The following is a 19,416-nucleotide window of genomic DNA, read 5'->3' as shown; positions in this document are numbered from 1 at the left end:
TATATGGCCATGGGCATATTCCCATTTGCCTATGCATACCTGTCTGCCTATGCATGTATCCACCTGCAGATTAATGCATGCTGTGGATATAACAGCATTTACCTTTGTTGTCTGTACTTCTTGTACAGCTCTCTGTCTTCCTTTTGCTTAGTGATATTGTGCTCGTTTTAAGCTGTTGTGGTAAACAATGAAGATTCAGGTGCCAAGCAAATAAGTAGGCTGGAAGCTAAGACAGAACAATAAGTTAAACCACAGGCCAACCAGTTTATCACAGAGATCCAGGAAAAATAAAAAAGTTAAGACGAGCCCTGGGGTCAGAGCAGACATCAACAACTTACCTCAACACTACCCTTGCAAAAGAGCACAGATATAATTGAATCAGACTGTGGAGCAATTTATGCCCACAGTTTTTATCAAAAACAGAGCAATCACCTGGAAATTAGCGGTGTCTAACAGGGTGTTAGATCGTGAGCTGGCGTGAGATCGGGCAATGTTCCGTTCTGCTGTCCATTGGGTCGCTATGAGTCGGAGACGACTCGACGGTACCTAACAACAACAACAACAGGGTGTGCTACTAATGGAGACAAACAGTTTGACAGAGAGATCAGGAAGAGATAGTCTAAGAAAGCCCTGCTAAAATGACTATCATCCCAAGGTAACTATCTGCATGTTCAGGGCTGCATTCTCTGAGGAGTGACAAGAGAGGCTACACACTGCAGGGAAAATAGACAATTAAAACAGTCCAGCCATGTGACTAAAGAAATATACAAGCAAACAAGAAAAACAAACTCTGAGGAAGGGTCCAGTATGAAGCATCTTATATTACCTAAAATATCCAGTTTTCAACAAAAAAATTGAGAATTTTTTTTTCCTCAATGAGGACAAAGAAACATGAAAGTGTGACTTATACACAGCAAAGAAACAAACAGGTAGCAGAAATCACTTATGAAAGGGCCAGATATCAGATTTAAGAAAGACTTCAGTGAAGCCATTATAAAAATTTTTAAAGAATTAAAGAAAACTATGTTCACAGAAATAAAAGAAAATATGAAACATGTCTCATACAATAAATAATATCAATACAGAGACAGCAACTTTTTTTTTTAAAGGAAATTCTAAAGTAAAAAATGTAAAAGAACTGAAATGAAAAATTCACTAGAGGGGTGCAACAGTAGAATTGAACTGGCAGAAGCATCAGCAACGTTGAAAATAGATGGACAGAAATCATGCAATCTAAAGAAGGGAGAAAAAAGGAATGAAGAAAATGAACACAGCATCAGATAAAAGTGGACATAATGGAATCACCAGAAGGGGAGGGGGATAAAAAGGCTTTAAAGTAAAAAACTGATGCTAGATGATAAATTGGGCTAACAGACCAAATGAAGAAAGTCAGAAATGTTAATGTAACAAAACACAACAAACATAGACTCATTCTCCTTTCTTTGTTCAGCTTCTTTAATAGACATAAAATGTAGTGCAAAGATATCATTAAAGAAATTGACACAGTACATTAAAAAATATTCTCCTAAGGTAGAAGAAAGCAGTAAAAGAGGAATAGAGGAACAACAACAACAAAAAAAGAAATGAGACATGCAGAAAACAAAAAGTCAAATGACAGGTGTAAATCCTCTGTATCAATAACAACAGTAAATGTGAATAAATTAAACAATCCAATAAAAAGCAGAGACTGTTAGACTGGATAAAAATTAAGATCCAAACATAAGTTGTCTGCAGAAGACATACTTTAGATTCAAAAATACAAGCATGACGAAAAGTTATTGTTGTTGTTGTTAAATATCGTTGAGTCGTTTCCGACTCATAGCGACCCCATGCACAGCAGAACAAAACACTGCCCGATCCCACACCAGCCCCACAATCCCTGCTATACTTGAGCCCATCATCGCAGCCACTGTGTCAATCCATCTCCTTGAAGGCCTCCCCCTCTTTCGTCGACCCTCCACCCTACCAAGCATGACATCCTTCTCCAGGGAATGGTCCCTTCTTACAACATGACCAAAATGGGTGAGACGAAGTCTGGCCATTCTTGCTTCCAAGGAGCATTCTGGCTGCACTTCCTCCAGGACAGATCTCTTAGTTCTTTTAGCAGTCCATGGGACTTTCAGCATTCTTCGCCAGCACCACAACTGAAAAGCATCAACTCTTCTTCGGTCTTCCTTATTCATTGTCCAGCTCTCACATGCATACGAGGCGATTGGAAACATCATGGCTTGTGTCAGGTGCACCTTAGTCCTCAAGGAGATATCCTTGCTCCTCAGCACTTGAAACACTTCCTTCGGAGTTGACTTTCCCAATGCTACACGTTGTCTAATGTCCTGACTGCTGCTTCCGTTGGCATTGATTGTAGAACCAAGCAACGTGAATTCCTTGACAACCTCAATCTTCTCTCCATTGATTGTGATGCTGCTCATTGGTCCAGTTGTGAGGATTTTTGTTTTCTTTATGTTGAGATGTAATCCATACTGCAGACTGTATTCTTCAACCTTCATCAGTAGGTGCCTTAAGTCATCCTCACTTTCAGCAAGCAAAGCTGTATCGTCTGCATATCTCAGGTTGTTAATGATTCTTCCTCCAATCCTGATACCACGTTTTTCTTCATATAGTCCAGCTTCTCGGATTATTTGCTCAGCATATAGATTGAATAAGTGTGGACAAAGAATACAACCCTGACGCACTCCCTTCCTGATTTTAAACCATGTAGTGTTCCCTTGTTCTGTTCAAACGACAGCCTCCTGGTCAAGGTACAGATTCCTCATGAGTACAATCAAGTGCTCGGGAATTCCCATTCTTCTCAATGTTATCCATAATTTGTCATGATCCACACAATCAAATGTTATTAGCAGCCTTGAAAACAAAAGGATGGAAAAGGCATATAATGCAAAGCACAACTGTAGCAAAGCTGAAGTAGCTATGCTAATATCTGGTAAATATGTCTTAAAATTGAAAACGTTACTAAAGATAAAGAGGAATATTTTATAATTATAAAGGAATATTTTCTCAGGAAACTGTAACAATTACAAACATATAAAACAAAACAACAACAAAAAAAAAAGCCTACTGCCATTGAGTCAGTTCCAACTCATAGTGATCCTATACCACAAAATAGAACTGCCCAATAGTGTTTCAAGGCTATACATTTTTATGCAAGCAGATTGCCTCATCCTTCTCTTGTGGAGGAGCTGGTACATGAAAACCACCAACCTTTTGGTTAGCAGCCAAGTCCTTTAGCCACCATGCCACCAAAACTCCTTATATGCTTATATACATCTAATTAAAAAAAAAAAAACCAAAGTTGTCATCAAATCAATTCTGACTCATGGTACCCCATGTCTTGCAGAGTTTAGCTTTTCAAGGCTGTGATTTTTTAGTAGCAGATTATCAGGCCTTTCCTCCAAGGTGTCTCTGGGTAGGTTTGAACTGGCTTTAGATTAGTAGTTAATCATTTGCACCACCCAAGGACTCCTCACCTAACAACAAAGCCCCAAAATATATGAAGCAAAAATTGACAGAACTTAAGAGGGAATTCGATAACTGAATAATATTTAGACACTTCAGTAGTTCACTTTCAAAAATAGATATAACAAGGAGTAGGATATAAAAGATTAGAACACTTGAATACTATACACGAACTAGACTTAACAGACATGTAGAACATACAACCTAACAATAGTAGAATACACATTCTTCTCATCAAGTGCATATGGAACATTCTTTAGGATAGAGCCTATGCTAGGCTATAAGACAAGCTGCAATACATTTAAAAGAATTTGAACATACAAAATATGTCCTTTGACTGCTATGTACTTAAATTAGAAATCAGTAACAGAAATTTGGAAAATTTAAAAATATGTGGAAATTAAACAAACCAACCAACCCAACTGCCATGTAGTTATTTCAGACTCACAGTGGCCCAAATGACAGAGCATAGGGTTTCCAAGGCTTTAAACCTTTCCAGAAGCAGAATGACTCATCTTTCTCCTGAAGAGTAGCTGGTAGGTCTGAACTTCTGACTTTTGGTTGGCAGCCAAATGCTTTAACCACTGAGCCACTAGAGCTCCTTGGAAATTAAACAATATGCTCCTAAATAATAATTGGGTGAAAAATGGCATCAGAAGAGAAATGAGAAAATATTCTGAGATGAATGAAAATGAAGACACAACACAATGAATTTTATGGAATATAGGTAAAGCAGGTCTTAGAGGGAAATTTATAGCTGTAAATGCCTTTATTAAAAAAGAAGTATTTCAAATCAATAATCTACCTTTCCGTCTTGAGACACTGGAAAAAGAGCAAAATAAAAAGAAGCAGGCAGAAGGAAGGAAATTATAAAGATTAGAAAAGAAATGAATGAACTGGAGAATGGAAACACAATAGAGAAAACCGACAAAACAATATGTTGGTTCTTTGAAAAGACTGACAAATTTTTTTCTAGACTGACCAAGAAGAATCATCTTAATAGATAAACTTTGAGAACAACAGTATTTTATACACTACCAGGGACAATAATTAACTCATCAGTGGCATTTTTTTTTCTTCTGTGTTAGGTAAATCCACCCTAAATAAGTTCAAAATCTGTGAAATTTGTAGTCTATCCCTAGTTAACTGTTCCCTTTGTTTGCTTTGGGAGGTCCCTTCCCCAATTTCAGGTCCATCACATACCTTTTTGTTTTTTTCCCATCCCATTATCAAAACAGAATAGATTTGAGATCAGTTATTTGCACTTTTGTTGACTGACAATTACTCTTTTACATTCATTCTTACAAAAGCATCGCTTTAAATAGCATTTATATTCTGTGTCTGAAGTACTATATTGTGAGAGAAAGAGGTTTTCCATAGTAACGACTATTACCACATTTTCACATGTAACGTGCCCAAGAAAATAATGCACCCGTGTGTATAATGCAGACAGTACACACAGGAGACTAATGCATGAGTGGGTTTGTGCAGTTTGCAAAAAGTGTATAACACACATTATTTGTACAAAAGGTAAGACTGAATATAGTGTCATCCATGATCTACTCAAACTAGTTCATTTCAATCTTTTTACTCAGAAAAATATAAAGTATATCAAATTGACTCAATTAAAAGAAAAAAAATCACGTGAAAGCTTAGATACCATTCAGAAAGACATTGGAATTAATTTTGTTGTTGTAGTGTTTATTTTGTATTTTTCAGGGCAAGATGACTAGAGACTGCTAGAAGCATCAGAAGGCAAATTTAAGAACAGTCACTGGCTGCTAGGTACCAACAGTCAGAAATGGAAAAGCTGGGTACCTGAGAATTGTTTTCACCAGAACCTGACCACAGGGTCCACCAAAGTGTGCCAGAGTGTCCTTGGGTTGGCTCCTCATTCATGAAGGGCATCACTGATGAGAGTCTTTTGATGTAACTACAAATAAAAACTAAAACTCACTGCCATCGAGTCAGATCCGACTCAGCAACCCTCCCTTGGGTTTCCAAGATGGCATTACTACGGAAGTAGATTGCCCAATCTTCCTTCCGGGGAGTGGTTGGGGGGTTTGAACTGCCAGCCTTCCGGTCAGCAGTCAAGTGCCTTAGGCACTACACCAACAGAGCTCCCAAAAAAAGGCTACATCTAAAGCCACTGGCATGTATGTGGTAAAGTACTAGTCTGTGAAGTGTAAATATTTAAATATATCACAATTTTGGTAATTACACTTTGCCATTTCTTCCTTTCTATATACAAGAATACAAAAAGGAAGAATCCAGGGTCTCTCTTTACCTATCAGAGGTTTTGCTTGATGTGGTCCAGGGCTAGATGCAGATCACACTATCCCAGCTCTAGTCCTTTCCCTCCCTGCCCCAAGACTCCAAAATGTACCATATTTGGTTCTGTTTTTAGGTGTACTTGCTGTGATTTTTATTTTTATTTAATTATTTTGTTATTATAACCTCTATTCAACACATCTACATCCCCTGAATACATACTTAGAACATTTGTATTATTTCTACTTCTAACTTAAGATATTTTTGCATCACATTGGGATTATGTTATTGAAGTCACTGGTTTTACAATAGTAACAATAACAGATAACATTTATTAAGCACTTTGTGCCAAACTGTATTTTACATAAATCATCTCATTCTGTCACCTCTAACTGTAACTAAATATATGCTCAAATTTGCAAGCAGCACTTAAAATTAATTAAAATAAGAATATTGTCATCTTTGAAAGAAATGTTTTAACATACTGAAGAAATGAAACTGATAGCATAAAATATTTCAATTCTTACAAAGTGTACAGCATTAAATTAATACATGATATTAAATTTATATTCTTATTCATGAAAAATAGAGCTATTCCTGGTACCGTCTACCCATCTTCTTTCTATCTTATTTATTTCTTATATCTTTCCCAAGTTCATAGAAATCTCAGTTCCTAATATGTCAACTAAATACAATGAGAAGATTCAAATATTCAATTAAATTCTTTAAGAGAGTAATATGTAAAGTATTATGCTATCGCATTAACTCCCAAAATGTCCATGACAAATAAGCCAACATTTATTGTGCTGTAAGTACTGAAAAACAACATTAGACATCTTTATTAACCCTTCACATTGCATTTTGAAGTTCTATGTTCTCTTTCACCAAAACTCTTACTACCAAGAATTATACTATTCACTGAATGAGTGAACTTTCTGTTAGAGACAGAAAAAAAAGGATCACTAATGCAGGGAATGTTTTTTTGCTGCTCAATATTAATATGTGCTATATATTTATTTGCATATTAACAGATCTGAATACTAGTCTAATTCCTTCTACATATAATCAATACACACTACAGTATGTGGAAAAATATGAGTAGTAATGGCAGGCACATGGATATATAATATAGAGTTTCTTTGAATGTACAGCCATTTCTAGTATTTCATCAGCACGTGTGTGCACGTAACTGTCAACGACGTCCATCAAGGCTGGATTCAATGAAGATAGACAGTGTAGACTTTGAAGAACCAAAGAGGCAGCTTAAAAGTTTCTGTTTCTCATCCAAGGATACTACAGGGCCACTGTCTTCCTCCTTTAGGCAGAAAGAACAAATCAGTTATGTCACTGACATTCCTCTACAGCAGAGTGGAAAGTCCTTCTACAGATCAGGTAGAGACATTAAAACTAAAATTTCATGATAGGAAAATGTGAACGTTTATAAATAAATGTCTAATAAAAAGCTTTTATTATTTTTAAAATTTATTTTATATATAATGTTATCTATTTATCTATTATTATATTTTTATTATGTATAATAATCCAGATGGGATAGTAAAATGCTTCTAATTTCCTAATTACTTAACAATTCTATTAAATAAACATAGAGTAATACATGAAATAATATCACTTTTTGGGATAATGAGTAACATATTTCTATTTATGAAAATGATACCAGCTAACATTTTAGTTCTATAAATCGCTTTCATGTTGCCAACTGATACTCTCGTACTACTGGACAATGTAACCTGGCCCAATATTTTGGGCAGTAAATAGCTATTCAAATTTCGAATATACACACTATTTTTGACCAGATTTGTACTTCCAAGAACTTGTCAGGTAGATATAATCATCCAGTTATAGATATTTTTTGTGTAACAATATTCACTGCCACAAAAAAACTAGAAACAAACTAAATGGCTTTCCTTCCTTAATAAATTTAAGGATACAATGGAATATTTAACAACATCCACCTATGGTTGGGGGGTGTATACATATATCTACATACATACATCTACAGTTTAAATTGTGTAATATGTTAGAAAATACTTGTAATGCTGGAGTATATATTTCCAAATACTATTTCAAGTAAACTAGTAAGCCATGATCAAAAATCTTTAGTCTAATAGTTTAAAATTATACTACAAAGATATTATTTCAAAGGTAACGTAGGACACTGATTGCAAAAACGGCAAGGAGGCCACATGTTCTGACCTCCTCTAACCCTACAAGGGGAAGACAGGATTACCAGCAGTAACCCAAGGCCTATTACTGCAAGGCCAGACATGCTGCCTCCCTCCAGCCCTTTCACCAACCGTTCCTCCCAAAGCACCCACCACCTCTCTCCTGGGTTCGATAATTCACTGCAGTGGCCACACAGAACTCACAGATTATGGGGTTTATTAGGGAAGCACCAGGCTACAACTCAAGTTCAGGAAGAACGCTCAGTCTCTCTCCCAGCCCACCGTCCCTCAACCAAAAGTCTCTCTCAGTCTCTTTCCCAGCAGTGCTGGTCCCTTGGTGTCTCACTCAGCGATGCGTGTCTCTTGCATCTCTTTCCCAGCAGCACGTGTCTCTTTCAGGGGCTCGTGTCTCTTTTGGCAGCACGTTTTCCTCAACCAGCAGTCAGAGAGAGTTCTGCTTCCAGGAGGCCTCCTTTTGAGCCCGGAAGGGTGGTCAAACTAGCCAATCACAGCATCAGAACTCTAAGCACGTGAGAGAGAGTGGGCACCTCCCAGAACATTGTATTGTGCCACTCCCAACAGAAATAACCCAGGTGGATAGCTTCAGCAATCAGGGGCTGCTCAGTTGCTCATAGAAAATCCCACCTTGGAGTTTACAAAGACTTATGGGTAGAAAAGCCACACTAAGTAATTTACTACACCGCACTGATCATGTACATATTTTTAAATTATAAAACAATAAATCATAAATCAAAATGAGTGGCATGAAACCAACTAGTGTTCAAATTGTAAAATCATAGCACTTCAGAGCTGAAAGGAGCCTAAAGGCAACAATGTACAAATTTTCTGCAAAAAGTAGTTCCAAAAATGTGTTCCACCTAACGCTAGAAATCAGGTTAAAAAAAATCCATGTTAAAAAATTAGGAGAAACTCTGCCTAAATTTAATAAAATATGGTTCTTTAATTGAAATCTAAGAGCCTCTAATACACTAATTGATGTGCACTGTAAAAACTCCCAAATAAGGATAATATACCCAAGATTCTCCAAATTTATTTAGACAGTCACCTCTTGTTAATAAACATTATGATAAACCAATGCTCTACAGAATTCATTTTGGGAAAGATTGGTCTAGACATATATACTCCACATTTATGAAAGTAATGAAATTTCATTTTAAGAATATGTCCTACCATACTGAAACATAAACTACCATTCTCTAAAACATCAGTTAAATAAAAGATAGCTAAATATACAGTCACCCTAATCTTACAAGGTCAGAGTTGTCCAAAGTGGAACAATTTTAACATATAGCTACATCCATAGCACAAGAGATGCACATCATCATTTTTGAAGCTCTAAGTGCTTGCTTCAGAATGTTCACAGTAAAAATGAATTCCAATTTATTTGAGTGTGGAATTTGCTGGTGAAACTGGGTACTTATGCTACTAAAACATTCTTCACAGAGGAAACTAAAAAATGATACTATCTTATGCTTATGCAGCTTTTTTCTCCTTTGTAGTAGAAAGGAAAAAAAGAAAAACAAAGTCACCTTCCAATGCCACAGCACTCAGGATAATGTCACATTATCAGCTAGCTGATGCCATTCAGTATTATGCCAATTCATGGCAACTCCATCTTCATCAAAGTGGACTCAGACTTCCAATCTTTTAGTTAGCAGTAGAGTGCATTAACTGGTTTGCACCACCCAGGGACTTCTATCTTTACATTAAGGAAAAAAAAAAAAAAAAAAACTCACTGCCACTGAGTCAATTCTGACTCATAGCAACCCCCATTGGGTTTCCAAGGCTATAAATCTTTATGGAAGTAGATTGTCTCATCTTCCTCCTATGGAGTAGCTGGTGGTGAGCTTGAACTGTTGACCTGGTTAGCAGCCAAGTGCTTTACCTACTATACCACCAGCGCTCCTTAAAAATAACTCACTGCTAATGAGTCAATTCCAACCCACAGTGACCCCCCCATTGGGTTTCCCAGGCTGTAAATCATTATGGAAGTAGATTGCCTCATCTTCCTCCTGTGGAGCAGCTGGTGGGTTTGAACCACTGACTTGGTTAGCAGCCAAATGCCCTACCCACTTTGCCACCAGAGCTCCTTCTCTTAACATTAGTGTTGTCAGGTGCTATCTAGTTGGCTGATCATAGCGACCCTAAGTATGTAGTGACCCTAACAGAATGTAACATTGCCTGGTCCTGTGCTAGCTTTACTATCCTTGCTATACCTGAGCTCATCGTCGCAACTACTACAGATACCAGATTAACTACAAAAATGTCAACTTATCACAAGCTAGGTCATGAGATTTAGAGACTCAAGTTCAAATACCTCCTTTGCCACTAAGTTGCTATAACATTTCAGGCAATTTACTTACCTTTTCTGTCCCAGATAACATTGACCCATAGTTTGTGTGAGAATTAAATATGACAAAAGATATAATGTCCTTAGCATAGTCCCTCCCAAGATGATTTCAGGTGACCATAAATATATCTCACTAGTCAGAAATTATACTGTAAATCTTGTACCCCAACACAAAGGTGAAGTATGGCCTATTATTTTCTATGCATGGGTGTGAAATGGTCTTTTCAGCATTTCAGAGCAAGTTTTAATGGGATGGAATCACATTTAGTCTCATCTGCACTGTGTTTCCAAAGGCCTATTACAATATTTAGTCCAAAGCAAACATTCCAAGAAAAAGAGAGAGAGTATGCATGTGGGTGTGGGTGCTTAGATTCATGCATTAAAAAGTACAATAAATGAAATGTCTAATTGGCAAAGGTCATGTCATATATATATTTACAACAATTAAAAAAGTATATCAAAATGACAGCAGCAACTTTTTTTGGATTTCAATTTATTGTTTTCTATTTGTATCAAAATTATACATGTACACAGTATAAAGAAGGCGCTCTGGTGGAGTAATGCTTAAGGCATTTGACTGCTAACCAGAAGGGTGGCTGTTCAAACCCACCAGCCACTCCTCGGAAGGAAGACTGGGCAATTTACTTCCATAGAGACACCGCTTCAGAAACCCAACGTGGGGTCACTATGATTTGGAACCGACTCGATGGCAGTGAGGTTGGTTTACAGTTTCAGTTTAGTATAAAGAGTTAAATGGTTCTAAAAAGTTTATTGTGAAAACTATCAGTCTCCTGTCCCACTTGTCACCATTTCCTCCTCCTTGAATCTTTTGATTATTTTGATCTTAATTATTAAGACCAGAGCACTAAACAGCCTGACTGTGTTGCTATCTTTCACTTTTCTGCTGTAGTATTATCCATTGATTTTCTCCATGGAGAATCAAGACTTGATCTTCTTTCCTCCTGTCAGCACCCCTCCCCCACACATGCATGCACACACACATACACACACACACACTACCCTACACACCCTTTCCCATCACCTCCTCTTCCTAATATAGTTACATAATAATTTTGGTTGGTTCGTATGGATCAGTTTCTACTATGATGATGTAAATGTTATTTAGAGCTGAATAATGTATATTAATATATCACTACTTTTTTATTCCTGCAAGTTTTTTTTCCCTGATGTTAACACATGACTTGGCTTTTTCCTCCTTAGTTTTCTCTGTATTTGTAATTAATTCAATCCAAAACTACTTACCAATTGCCTGACTCTCCTATCAAGGAGTTAAGTCATACATTTCATCTTCTTGGAGAAAGCTCTTATAGACCCTTTTCTACTACTCACATCTGGACAGACTGCCCTTTCTGCCTGTGATCACAATTTGCCATCACTCTGTGGACTCCCTTTGCCCTGCTCCTTTGTTGGATCTCCTGTTGACTGGCTCTCACATCTTCTCTCTAGCTTTATTACTTTATTTTGGTGATCCACAACTACCTGAGAAAGGGTTCATGGGAAATAAATTTTCAGCGAGCTTATATGTGAAAATGACTATTCCAATGACACACATTTGGTGGAAAGTTTGATGGGGTTTAGAATTTTAGGTGGATTTTTAATTTCCAAAAATAATTCTGAAAGTTATAGTATTGCTGTTGAGAAATCTTATGCCATTCTAATTCCTGGTCCTTCAATGTTGACCTGGTCTTTTTTTTTTTTTTCTTCTTCTTCTTCTTTTTTGTAGTCTCTCTCTGGGTTCTGAAATTTTACAATGATTGTACCTTGTTGTGAGTATATTTTCATCTAGTACTGTGGCAAGTCAGTGAGTCCTTTTAATCTGGAAATTTATGTCCTTAAGTCCTGAGAAAATGTTGAATGATTATGTTGCTGGATTCTTCTCTTCTGTTTCCTCTTTTCTCTGTTTGTTGTTGTTGTTGTTGTTGTTGTTGTTGTTCTTAGATAATGGACCTCCTAGACTGGTCCTCTAACCTTCTTATTTTCTCCTAGTTTCCATTGTTTTGCCCTTTGCTGTACTTTCAAAGAAATGGCTTCAAATTAATTTCTGAATCTTCCTGGTTTCAGTTTCCAAAATCTCTATTTTGTTTTTTAAATAAATAAATAAATAAATAATAATAGCATCCTTGTTCTTGTTTCATGGTTGCAATTTCTTTTCTTACCTCTCTGAAGATATAAATGATTACTTTATTGATGTTTTCCTCTGCTTGCAGAGTTTTTGCTTAACTTGCCTTTTTTGGTTTGAGTTCTTTCGTATAAAAGCCTTTCTTCAAATATCTTTACTCCTATTTAGGAGTGGGGCACAATAACAATAATAATAACCCAGAGTGGAAGACTTCAGTGCACAGGGTTTACTATGCCTTCACCACAAGATGAGTAGAATGAGCCATTTCACTAGGGAACTCCTGTTTTGATCAGGTTCTCCAAAGAGGATCCCTCCAGCCACCTGTCTGGAGAGTGGAGGCCTTTCTGCCATTATACTGGAGACCAAGTTGGGGGAGAGAGAACATGAAGTCTGCGGATGCTTATTTAACCACCCTATTTTCTGTGAGATATCCTGATTCTCAATGGGGCCTATGTTGCCTAGCCCAGAGACTCAATGGTTACCATCTTCAGAGATGGAGTATCTCCAGGTGTTCTCCAGGGATTGGGAGGGGATTGGGAGACATAACTGCTTCTTAAACAGTTTTCAGCCAAAACAAACAGTTTGTTTTATCCTCCTTTCTGTTGCCACCAGTTCCTGGGACTTTGAGGGATTCTGTCACATAAATAGAGTTGTGTCACACATCTGCTAAATCCATTACCATACAACCATCTGTTTCCAGCTTCTAAAATATTGTTGTTATTGTCACCTCCCTTGTTTTCTCTAACCTTGTGGATTTGCACATTAAAAGGAAAAAAAAAAAAAAACCTTCACTATTATTTTAGTGGAGTTTATGGAGGAAACAAAATCATCTAAAGTTTCTACAATAAATAGTACTACTTCATAATCAGGATATAATTTCCTAAGAAAATGACACTTTGGGTATGCTAAGGTAATTAGGTAACTTTCTCCCCTTTGGGACTTTCTCCAAATCACTATTTATCTACAGCTAAGTAACATGAAAGCTTTAATGAAAAGGGAAAATTTCTATTATACAATGATCATTGTTGTTCATAATGATGACCTTGAAGTACAGCGATATCCTAGAGTCTTCTAATTCATCAGCTATTTCAATATAATTATAACACATGCTGTCTTTTACGTGACTATTTCTGAACCTGAAATTATCTTCTTTGAAGAACCCCTAGGGATCAAATGCAAATCAAATCAGTACTGGAGGATTTCCTGAAAAGCTACCAAAAATAAAAAAGCATGTGTGCACACACATCCTACTTACTATTTCTCAAAGCCTGGTGCAGGTCACAGCACTGACATGATTTCCAGAAGTTTGGTTTAGCTAATGCATAACCCATTAAAGCAGCCCTTTACAAGTATAATATTTCATTGTAAAACCTCCAAAATAATAGAGAGATGATTTAAAAAATAAATAAATAACATGTCTCTGTTAGTCTCTCTCTCTTTATCTCTCTCTCTGTCTCTGTCTCTCAATGACCTCTTTCCCCTCTTCACTAGTAGAGCACTTTCTCAGGGCCAGTTCATGGGGTACCTTGATTTGGAGTTAGTTGTGAGCCTGATTTACCCCTGGGAAGAAGCTGTCTGCCCTGCAGGAGAGAGTCTATGTCTGCTTATTTTTATACACAAAATAGAGGATTAAAATTAATATCCTTCCCATTATAAGCAAGGCCATATTGCCACCTTTTTTCCCCAACATACTCACTGATAATAGGATCAGGTCATAAACAAGGGAAATAGAGAAAGGATAAAGAATAAGAAAAAGGTCAAGAGTGTCACAAATGCTTTTGAAGATTCAAAACAAAGACAGCAGGAAAGATGCCAGTGGATTTGGAAAAAGGAATCCAAGCAAAATAGAAATAAGGAAAGGGCATTGGAGATCACTGCTAATTTTTTACATTATTCAGGAAGTTCTATCTGGTACAATTAAATAAGAAATGTCAAAATTAGGAAGGAGGAGACATTATTGTCATTACTTACAGATGCTCTCATTGTCTATCTAAAAAACCTAAATAATTCAACTGAAATGTTGTAGGAAACCATATGAAACTTTAGTAAGAAGGCTAGGGGCAAACCTAATCAATTATTTGTCAAATGAAAAAATATTAACTAATGTAAAAACATAATGGTAAAAGACATGAATCAAAATCAATAATGATAATCCTACTAATAATAACAATAGTTCACATTTATTGAATGTTAACCCTCTGCTCAGCACTGTACTACACATTTTACATCTAATTTAATCCTCACAACATCTCTAGGAGGCATGATTCTTAGAATCTCCACTTCATAGATGAGAAAACCAAGACTGGAAGAATATCAATAATTTGCCCAACGAGTGGAGTAGCCACTGGAGGTGTCATGGTGCCAGGCAAGCCATGTTCCAGCCTGACTCCTCAGCCCACTCACAAAGCCCAGAGCAAATGAGTGAGAAGAGAGGACTAAAAAACATATGAAGGAAATAAAAAGATTTAACAAACATAGATCTATTCTTTGGTAGATTAAATATGATAAAGACATCAATTCTCTTTAAATTACTCTATAAAGTGAATGAAAATTCAAATGAAACATTGTAACAGGATTCTTTTATTTTTTTTCTTTTTCTCCTTCACACTTTTTTTTCTTCCCTCCTTTCTCTTTATTTTTATCCTTCTGATAAAATTATTCTACAGTTTAACCAGAAGAATTAAACATAAAAATAGGCAGAAAAATTCTGCAGAAAAGTATAGTAAGGAATCTGTCTTACCAAATGTTGAAATATACACAATGCCACAAACACTGTGGCCTATGCTAATGAATAGACAGATTAATGGAACAGACTGATCTATTCACAGGACTTAATGTAAAGGAGTCAATTTTAATCAGATTGGCAAAGGTGAAAAACAACTGAAAAATCTCAATGCTGGTGAAAGCAACTGGAGTGTGTAGTTTGACTCATTATTAATGGGAACCTATACTCTGGTAGCATAGTGCCTAAGGCACTTGACTGCTCACCAGAAGGCTGGCGGTTCAAACCCACCAGCCACTCCTCAGAAGGAAGGTTGGGCAGTCCTACTTCCGTAGTGATACTGCCTCAGAAACCCAAGGAGGGGTCGCTATGAGTCGGGGCCGACTTGATGGCAAACAACAACAACAACAACATACTGATACAACCCTTGGGGAGAGCAATTTAGATATATATGTAAAAAATATGTACAGTATATATGTATATGTATGTAAATTTCTCTCTCCAAGAGTTGTATATGTATATACACACACACACACACATATATATATATATAAATATATAAATTCTAATGAAAACTTTCTAATATTCTAGTACCTAGTATTCTCATTTAACATAGTGGCTAAGGCACTTGACTGCTAACCAGAAGGCTGGTGGTTCAAACCCACCAGCCACTCCTCGGAAGAAAGATGGGGCAATCTACTTCCGAAGTGATACTGCCTTGGAAACCCAAGGAGGGGTCGCTATGAGTCGGGTCCAACTCGACAGCACATAACAACACCAACAACAACAGTATCCTCATTACTACATTTTTTTTTAAGGAAAAAGGTATATTAGTAAATTATAATGCTGTTGATTATAGGAAGACATTAGGAATAACCTAAATGTAGTTTTCATTCATTAACTGATTTTTGGGAGTAGATTGCCAGGCCTTTCTTCCTGGTCTATCTTAGGCTGGAAGCACCAGTGAAACCTATTCAACATCATAACAACACACAAGCCTCCACTGACAGCCAGGTAGTGGCTGCATATTAGGTTCATATAACAGAACCCAGGTCTCTTGCATGGTAGATAGGAATTCAACCATTGAACCACCAATGCCTCTGAAATTAACAAGTGCAGCCAGTTAAAAGTATGACATATATCTATTCAATAACATTAAAAAAAAATTATTACCAGGAAGATAGAAAAACAGCAACATAGTATAATCTCATAAAGAATACTATAGTGATATCACCTCGGAAACCCAAGAAGGGGTAGCTATGAGTCAGATCCAACTCAACGCTAGTGGGTTTATGAAATATATATATAAAGAGAGATCAAACAGACAAAACTAATAATAAAGGTAACATTTATTGAATATTTATACTATGGACCAAAAACACATTAAGCACTTTAATTGGTTTATCTCACTGTATCTTCACAGACAACTAATGAGTTTTCTTTTAAGTGATAAAAAAGAGATTCAAGGACGTTAGTTACTTTTTCAAGGCCATGCACTGATCAGTGGTGGACACTCAGTGGGAGCCCCAGCTGTTCCCACAGGGCTGTGGTGCCTGCTGCTCTCCATAGTCCCAGTGCTGGGGATGCTCTCATTGAAGGAAGTGCTGAGGGGGTTCTGCTTTCTTCTTCATTTTATTCTGTCTTGTTTGAATTTTCTACATGAACATGTATTATATTTGTAAAAAACGAAACAGAGCAAACAGAGAAAGAAATCAGAAATGGCCTTTGCTCCTGATTTCAATGGGTAGAGGGGGAAAAAAAAGTTCAATAAATCGAAGAGGAAAAAGGAGATGACAGAGGTGGAAAGTATACTGCATGATTGATGACAAATGACAAAAACATCTTAAACGATGTATTCAATCAGTTGTTGTTGTTGTTATGTGCCGTCGAGTCGGCCCCGACTCATAGCGACCCCTCCTTGGGTTTCCGAGGCAGTATCACTACGGAAGTAGGATTGCCCAACCTTCCTTCCGAGGAGTGGTGTGAGCATAAATTTGCTAACCCTTAGAGAGGTTACATTAGCAATATGATACTTAAAATATGCATATCATTTTCCCTCTAGAAATCTCACTCCTAGGAATTTATCTAAAAGAGATGAGGAGACAAAGATATAAAAGGTTGTTCATAACTTTTTGCTGTTTGTTATTTTGAAATGTGATTCTTAATGGTTATGAGCTTGGGCAAGTTACTCAATTCCTCTCAGCCTCAGTTTATCTCTAGAAAAGAAATAAATGATGAGCCTCACAGAATTGTTGAGTTTTAAATGAGATAAAATATAGCGTTAGTTCCATCAACAGATGAGTGAATAAACAAAATAAAGTATATGCATACCATGGAATATAACTCAGCCATAAAGAGAAAAAAGTCCTGATACATGCTATGACATGGGTAAACCTTGAGAACACTGTAACTGAAATAAATGAGACACAAATGGACAAGTATTACATGATCCCATTTACATGAAATACTTAGAATAGGCAAATATATGACACTAAAATCTATTAGTGGTTACCAGGTTGCTTAGAGGTAGGGAATGGGGAGTAACTGTTTACAGGGTATTGAGTTTCTATTTGGAGTGATAAAAAAACTTTTAGAAATAGGTAGTAATGATAGTTGATCCCATTACATGAAATATGATCTCATTTACATGAAATATTTACAATAGGCAAATGCATAGATACTAAAGTTTATTAGTGGTTACCAGGTTGCCTAAAGATGGGGAATGGAGGAGTAACTGTTTACAGTTGCTATTTGGAGTGATAAAAAATTTTTAGAAACAGGTAGTAACGATAGTTGCACAACATGGTGAATGTAAGTAATGTCACTGAATTATACACTTAAAAATGGTTAAAATGGCAAATTTTATGTTATATATATTTTTCAAAAAAAATGAAGTATTATTTTTCTTCCTTCTCATCACTCACTACTATGTATAGCTTAAATGAATATAACAATTTTGGTCAGAATTCCAAGATAAACCACATAGCTCAGTAATTTCTACATTATTATGCACTGTAGTATCGTAAAACATTAAACTTTTAAAGTTCTTCAGATCCTGTAATAACATTAATCTACAAGTGAATGCACATATAAACAGGCAAGCTGATCAGGGGTAAGAAGATGAATGGGACAACACCTATGGATACATACACAGGTTTGACAGAGGATACTCCTACACATGTATTTATATGTGCTACAAATATAGTCATGAATATAGTACAGCATACAGGGAGCATAGTTATGAAAACTTCTTAGCCATAACCAAACCCCTTAAGGGAATGAGTCACTGGGCACGGGGACTCAGGACCATAGTCTCAGGAGACACTAAGATCAACTGGCATAATATAGTCCACAAAGATAATGTTCTATATTCTACTTTGGTGAGTAGCAAGTGGGGTCTTAAAAGTTTGTGAGCAGCCATCTAAGGTGTAACTATTGTTCCTTCCCCATCCAAAGCAAAGAAGAGTGAAGAAAATCAAAGATACAAGAAAACAATTATTCCAAAGGACTAATGGGCCATGTGAACCACAGCCTCCTTGACCCTGACATCAGAAGAACTAGATGGTACCTAGCTACCACTTCTTACCACTCTGAAAAGAATCACAATAGGAGGTGCCAGATAGATGGGGAGAAAAATGTGGAACAGAGCTCAAAGTCATAAAACACACCTGGCTTACTGATCTGATGGAAAGTGGTCAAACCCCTGAAATTATTGCCCTTAGACACCCTTCAAGTCGGGGAATGAACTCAGCACTGTGGCTCAACTTTCAGGCAAATAATAAGCCTATAAGTTGAACAATAACAGCAAAGAGATATACAATCAGCCATACAAGATCAAAAGGGCAGCATTTGCCAGAGATAAAACTAAGAAGGCATGAAGGAATAGGAAAGAAGGATGAAAGGAAACAGCAAACACAGGGAGGAAGTGGAAAAAGTGCTGTTACATCGTGGGGGTTGCAATGAATGTCACAAAACAAAAGGTATATGAATTGTTGAATCAAAAACCAATTTGCTATATAAACCTTCACCCAAATCACAATTTAAAAGAGAGAGAGAAGAGGGAGAATTTTGTTTAAAAAAAGAAAGAAGTTCTTCAGAAGTAAACCTATGCCATGATACTTTGACACTTTCTCAATCTCAATTAGCACTAAACTAATTAACCAAACTGTTTTACACAGTACAGTGAATCACATTTTTCTTCCTTCTTCCCTAATCCCTTGTGTGTAGTAAGGGTGATTGAGTATCTAATTACTTC

The sequence above is a fragment of the Orycteropus afer genome, unplaced genomic scaffold (assembly GCF_000298275.1).
Source record: "Orycteropus afer afer isolate SDZICR_OR568_19922 unplaced genomic scaffold, OryAfe1.0 scaffold00060, whole genome shotgun sequence".
In the NCBI taxonomy this organism is placed as follows: Eukaryota; Metazoa; Chordata; class Mammalia; order Tubulidentata; family Orycteropodidae; genus Orycteropus; species Orycteropus afer.
The sequence above is the reverse complement of the archived record's forward strand: the minus strand, read 5'-3'. Positions refer to the sequence as shown.